This window comes from Octodon degus, unplaced genomic scaffold, assembly GCF_000260255.1.
Source record: "Octodon degus isolate 3935 unplaced genomic scaffold, OctDeg1.0 scaffold00211, whole genome shotgun sequence".
In the NCBI taxonomy this organism is placed as follows: domain Eukaryota; kingdom Metazoa; phylum Chordata; class Mammalia; order Rodentia; family Octodontidae; genus Octodon; species Octodon degus.
In genome coordinates, this window is record NW_004524787.1 from 4,388,639 (window position 1) to 4,395,762 (window position 7,124).

Below are 7,124 nucleotides of genomic sequence, written 5' to 3' on the forward strand. Positions count from 1 at the left end.
GCGCAGGGTAGCAGGAAGCTCTCCACACACTCACCGGACCTGGACTAGGACTGGGTCTGGGGGTTCCCGGAAGTCGGCAGAATTTCCTACTCCGCAGGAGGGGTGGGGAGGTACGGCAGAGTGGTGTGGGGTGGCACAAGGGGGTGGGAGAGGGTCCGGCCCACTCTGCGCCTGGGCTGGAACTGGTCCCGCCGGCGCAGGGTAGCAGGAAACTCTCCGCACACTCACCGGACCTGGGCTAGGACTGGGTCTGGGGTCTCCCGGAACTGGCCAGAAAATCCTACTCGGCGGGCGGGGTGGGGGAGGCACTGCGGAGTGGTGGGGGGCGGCCCGAGGGGCTGGGAGAGGGTCCGGCCCACACTGCGCCTGGGCTGGGACTCTACAGTTTCTTCTTTTACAATTTTTTAAACTTATTTATTTATTTGGTACAGGGTCTTTCTATGCACTTTGTACTCATAGTGATGCTTTCTCAGCCTCTTCAGTGCTGGAATTACAGATGTTCGACACCATACCCTGTCTCTGTGGCCTGAATGACCTAGTGATTAAAACTCTAAGCCAATTCCCAGGGGATAGCATGGCATGTTGCTTCCAGGCAGAAGCTTGGACCATGGAGCTATCTCCCCAGCCCAGTCTCTTCTTTGTTGGCTTTCTATTCAGGAAATCAACAATGTTGCATCCAGGGGAAAAGCAAGACTCACTGTTCTAGGGCAGGTGACAAACATTGCTGCCTTGCTCTGAGGGCAGATTTCTGGGATTGGTAAACTTCATATCAGTACAACATTACAGATATAAAGTCTGTCATAGAAAGACTTTCCCTTGAAGTGAGTCACAACTTGATTGGGTATTTTAAGCCCTAGGAACCCACATCAAGTACTGTTATCTACTTTCAAATTCCTGTGTGCTTCATTTGGTTTTCTTTGGTCCTGTCAGGAGAAATTATGAGTTTGTTAAGAAGACTTTACATACAAAGCAGTTAAATAAAGGAAAACATAGTGAAAGAACATATGCTGTCTTTAAGTGGCTGCCTCTTATCTTTTTTGTAAGGTGAAGAAAGTGGCTAGGGTAAATTGGTTAGGGCTCAGATCTGAGTTATCAGCTTTCTCTGCTCTTGTTAATTGCTCCCTCTGAAGCTTTAACTCTTTCTGGTATAGATTACAGAGATCAATGAGGCCTTTCATTGTTTACAGACCACTTTCTTCCCCAGTGTGTCAATTGAGTAAAACAATTATGTAAATTTTCTAATAGACCACCTTGCTCCTCTGTCTTTCTCTCCCTTCATTTTTTATTTCTGCAGAGGAGGAGATATATCAAGGTATACAAGTAAGTGAAACGGGAATTCAAAAACAGAAAACATTCTCAACCTTATTTCTGTCCTTTACTGAAAGACTTTAGAACCAGAGAGTTTTCTGGGGTACCTGGAAAAGAATTTTAGCACTACAACAGTAGAAGAAAGAAATAAATCATGGATTGAAATTTTTGAGAAAGGAGAGAAGAAATACATCAACATACTCTGTAATAAAAGAAGCTGTTTGTTTGAATGTGCTTTACAATATTGCCACCTAGTGAGTATTTAAAATCAATTTACTGTGGTACTTTAGTTCTTTCTATGATTCTTATTGTGAACCAAATTGGTTGTGAACCAAATCAAATTTCACCATAAATTTCAATGTAAATAAAATTAATCCAATCTGAGTCCTACTAAAGGTGATTTGCATGCTGGCTTTAGTTCCCAAACCAGTTATTGTTTCAAAGTATGTGAGGGGTCAGGGGGATGGCTTAGTAGAATAAGCACTTGCCTGGTAAGCTCAAGGGCCTGAGTTCAATCCCTGGTTCTGCCAAAAAAAAAAAAAAAAGAAAAAAGAAAAAAAAAGAATCAAAGTAAACAAAGTGAATCTGTCCTGAATAATATGTATTTATATGTGTTTTTAACCACAAAAATGTGAAACAAAGTACAGTACAGCGTAGTATGAAGTCATAGAGCACCAACAATGCTGGAGACAACTTCTGGCATGCAGGACAGAAAGGGAGACTCAAAAGAGGTAGTTGTTTGGAGGAAGCTTCCCTTCCTCAAGGACATCAGGGAGACCTCCCTCAGGGGTTTCCTCTCTTCTTTGTCTTTTAGTTGTAGGGTCAATTTTGATGAAAAGTCTATCTAAGTCACTTAATTTTTCTTTCACTGTATAACCCTCTAAAAATGAGAACTATGTTGTCACTCATCAGGTTCAATATTCTGTTCATTATAATTATTTGGACTGGTTCTTCTCAAAGACATCCTGGCACTCCTATTTTTCCATAACTGATTTTATCCTATCACTGCTAACTTTGTCCGTTTTCTTCCTCCTAAGTGAAATGCTCATGAAGGAGTGTCTTCCTCTGCTCACTTGAGTTCAATAAGGTCTTCCAACATCAGCTTCTCATAGATTTCAATGCTCCTTTATGTCTAGGTGTTTATACCATTGATGTCCAGTCCCATACTCTTGCCCAGGAGCACAATTGCCTCTACTACTTGTGCATCATACTTTTCAAAGTCATTCTGTGACACACTCTGACCAGTTTCCATCAGGCTGAATTTAAAGTCCAGTACACTGTGTCTTCTCAGGCTTTGTTAATGAAGTTGTTGTAGTGAAAGACATTGAAAAGATTCATACAGAATTCTTTCAGAGTCAAAGACATCTCTCCAGTGACATTAAAACACCTGGTGAAGAGTGCGTGTATGTACAGGTATTTGAAGTTGCTGATCACTTATTTGTCCATGGACTGCAGAAAAGATGTTGTATTGAGAAGGAGAAATTGACCTTTTGGAAGTTGTACTTAGTATCCATACCATCTATCAAGTCTGGAGAGTGTGTCAAGGTGTTTTCCATCAGAGGAAGACACTGCTCATTGATTATCCAAAGGATATTTCTCAGTGGTGGGTACAAATCTCTCCTGTAGCCATTCTGTGAACAATTGCTTTTTGTCACAAGATTTTGCATTGATCTTCCACATGACTGGCAGTTTGACCTTGTTCCCATTATATTCCTTGAATGCACAAAAGGTCTGGAAATTGTCCTTCAGTAGTGGCATAATCATCAGATTAGTGCTTACATTCACAAACAGAAAAAAAACATTAATCTGTCTTTCATGGTCTTGTGCTCAGCAGTGCCTTTTTCCTCCTGCATTTTATACGATCTGTTCATCATTTTCTTCCAGTATCGGCCTCTTTCATCAAAGTCAAACACTTGCTAAGCAACATAGCTTTGTGTCTTCATGAATTCTGTGTGTTTTTTCTTGAAGGTTTTGCAATGGCCTTACTGTGTCCAATCACACTGTGAAAGTCACTTCTCTTGTGGAATTTATCAAACTACCCTAAACTGGTTTTAAATTCATCACTTAATGCACAGATATAGTTTTTTTTTTTTTTTAAAAATTTTTTTACAATAAATCATTATGGAATTCCAGGATTTGTCACAGATCATAGCATTGCTAATGCTATCACCTGCCAGCTGTTTCTCATTAAACTGCACTAACAGAAGTTTTTAAAACTTTCCCAGCACTTGTACCCACTAGATGGTAACCTTTTTTACTACTTTTTGATACATCAGCTCCTTTGATGATATTTTCATTCTTTGAAATATTTGAGATTGTTAGATTTGTCATCTTGTACTTTGCGGCCAGATCTCTCACATGAATACCATGCTCAAGCTTTTGTACAAATTCCTGTCTCAATTCAATGGCTATTTTCTTCAAAATCTTCCTTCCATTCTTGATCTCCATTTTGTTGTTACTTGCTTTATTGCTCTGCACATTCTTGACACCTTCATTACCACTCTAAACATTCTTTACACTGCTGTGCTTGTTCAGCACTTTCTTTAGAGCTGTGGTGGATTGAATAATACTGCATAGTACCGTATGTGATAAAAATCTTGTAGAAAATCCTCACAGCAAGAGTGCACAGGCCAGTCTGTGACCACTATCTTAACTAAAGGAAACTGTGACTATGTGTCAGAGTGGAAAAGGATAGTATGTTCCAGTTTATGAAGGGAGGATGGCTGCAGTTGTGTTTATCACATGATGAATTTATCAATGGAAAAAAAATTTTGTCAAAAGTTTCTGTTTGTAAGCTTTCTTAGTTACATTTCTCTCATCGCTGGGATAAAATATCCCACATCAAAATTGAATATGTAAAGGTTTATTTAGCTTATGGTTTATGGAGGTTTCAGTCCATACTCGCTGTCTCCAAGGCAGAGTGGTACATGGGAGAGGGCAGCAGTTCATGGCAGCAGAAGACAGTGAAACAGCAAGGGCAAAAAGGGAGGCGCTGCATGAAGCTTTGGGAGGACATTTAAAAGCAAATCATGACACAAGCCGAACTGATTATGAATAGAAGTATTTATGAACTGAGGAGGTATTACTGTATCTTGGTGTTCTGATAATTCCATTTGCAAAAATCATACAAGAAACAGGCCATTTCTGGAAGAAGATGCCGAAGAGATTTTATATAATGCAGGAGGAAAAGGCACTATTGAGCACAAGACCATGAAGGACAGATTAATCTTTTTCCTGTTTGTGAATGTAAGCACTAATCTGATGATTATGCCACTATTGAAGCACAATTTCCAAACCTTTTATGCATTCAGAAGCTTTAGCTTAGCACTTAGCTCAGTGGACTAAGTGCTTGCTTAGGTAAGCGCAGGGGCCAGTGTTCAATCCCTGGCACCCCGTGCCACTTTAGCCCCTCCCCCAGGTGTGCTGAGCTGGTGATGGAGTCTGGGCATGATGGCACAGGCCTGTAATCCCAGCACGAGGTAAGCAGAAATCAGGAGATTCACTAGGAGTCTGAGCTGTGTAGTGAGACACCGCAGGGGGAAAGAAAAAGGAGGAGCAAGAAAGCAAGACTCTTTCCCTCCCTTATATTGTACATAAGCTGTCTACCCCAGGGTGGTTGTAGCACTCATACCCATAATCCCTCAAAAGTTTTAGAAGCCTACCCTATGCGTGCATGAAGCTTTGGGGAAACATTTAAAAACAAATCATGACATAAGCTGAACTGATTATAAATAGAAGTATTTATGAACTGAGGAGGTGTTACTGTATCTTGGTGTTCTGGTAATTCCATTTGTGAAAATCATACAAATAAATGGATACCTGCAGCAAAGTTTACTGATTTATCTAAAATTCAATCATTTTTTGTCCTATAGTGTGCCTTACGCTCAAACTCTGATATAGCACTTATTAAATGTTAGCATTTACTGAGTAATTTAAGAAAATTATATTCTAATCACTTAATTTGGGCAAACAGACATGTTTGAGACATAAATGGTTATAAAATTTAGCTGACACATAAATATTTGAGGAGATAGAAATTTTAATTACATCATTTAATCCTTACATATTGCATACATGTAACAAACTATAATTCAGTACCTTATAGATATTTAAAAATATGTATCAGTTTAATAAAGAAAAGTATTAGTGGACCAGAGCCATGTTAAACTTAACTAGTACAATATTTGTTGAATACTTAGTATGTACTAGTAATTTTTAAAATATAAATGTACATTAACTCATTTAACTTCCACAAATCAATGAAATCTAATTATAAAGATATGGGGATATCAGCACAGACAGACAAGGTAAATTTCCCAGCTAGAAAAAGCTAGAGACTCATTCAGACATAGTCTGTATTCTGAGCCCAAGATTTAAATACGAACATCAAATTATTATTAGATATAACTATGCCCCAAACCTGTGCTAGGATTATTATGGTTTAAATGTCTGCGCCTTCAAAATTTGGATGTTGAATTCATAGTCCTCAACAGGATGGTATAAAGGGAGAAACCTTTTGGCAAGTGATTTTTGTCATAAGAGAATAGCCCTCATGACAGATCAGTTCAGTTTTTTTCCTAAGAATTTTATGAGTATATATTTGATACATTCATCATAAGACACATATCCATGTATGTAACATTTAAATTATTTTTAATCCTATACCCTCCCTTCTCTTCGGTATTTGAACCCATTTACAAAGTTTATTTTTGTTGCCAGGTCTCACTATGCAGATCAGATTCATAGTGATCCTCCTGCTGTTAGCCTAACCTTACCTAAGCAGGCTTTTTAGTCCACTAATCTATCTCACCAGCTCTTCTGCTCTCTTTTTAAATTCTCTTTTCCCTCTTTCTCTCCTTTCCATTTGAATGTATTCTTCCTACTTCCCAATACCTATCTTCAATTTTGGTCCTCATTTACAATTTGGGTTTCTCATACATGAGAAACAATGCCATACTTAAACTTGTGGGTCTAATTATTTCACTCAAAATTATGGTCTTGGAGTACATGCATTTACTTAAAATATTTCAAGTTTATACTTCTTTGTAGTGGAGTAGTAATCCATTGTATATAAAAAGTTACATGATTTTTATCCATTTATCTGTTGATGGGTCTATGGGCTGTTTCTAAGATACAAATGTACTAAATTGAGCTGCTACACACATTGGTATGCATATATTATTGTGGTAAGATCCTCTTAACTCTTTTGGGAAGAAACCTGAAAAGAAATAGCTGAGTCAAATGGAACCTCTAGATTTAGAAGGGCTGGATATTCTCATCCTGTGAATTTTCTCTTCACTTTCTTTTGGTTGGTATTCTGTGAAAAAACTTCTTTTTCCCCATAATTTTATTGAGAAACAAAGAGCAATGAGACAGTCTCAAAATATATTGGTAGGACAGATTCAATAAATAACACCTTGCATACATTCTTCCTACTGGTTAATTGCTGTACAAGATGCGGACATGACATCCTATTTACAAACACAATTAGAACAAATCCCTTTATTCATTAAGAGAATGAAACTATATATCTATCCTAACCAATTTTGAATACACAGATACAAAATGGATATTCATCTGTATCCCTTTTTTCTGTGAAGTTCCGTGATTTGAATATTTTAGGTTTGTAAACTCAGCAAAATATTCTAAAAGAGTCCAGTATTCTAAAATACTAAGGGGTATTCCACTTCACTGGCAATGTCAGATATTGTTGACCTCAGTCTCCTACAGATCAACATAACACCATGGCTTTACTTCTTTTTTTAAAAAATAAATTTATTTATCTGTGTGTGTGTGTGTGTGTGTGTGTGTGTGTG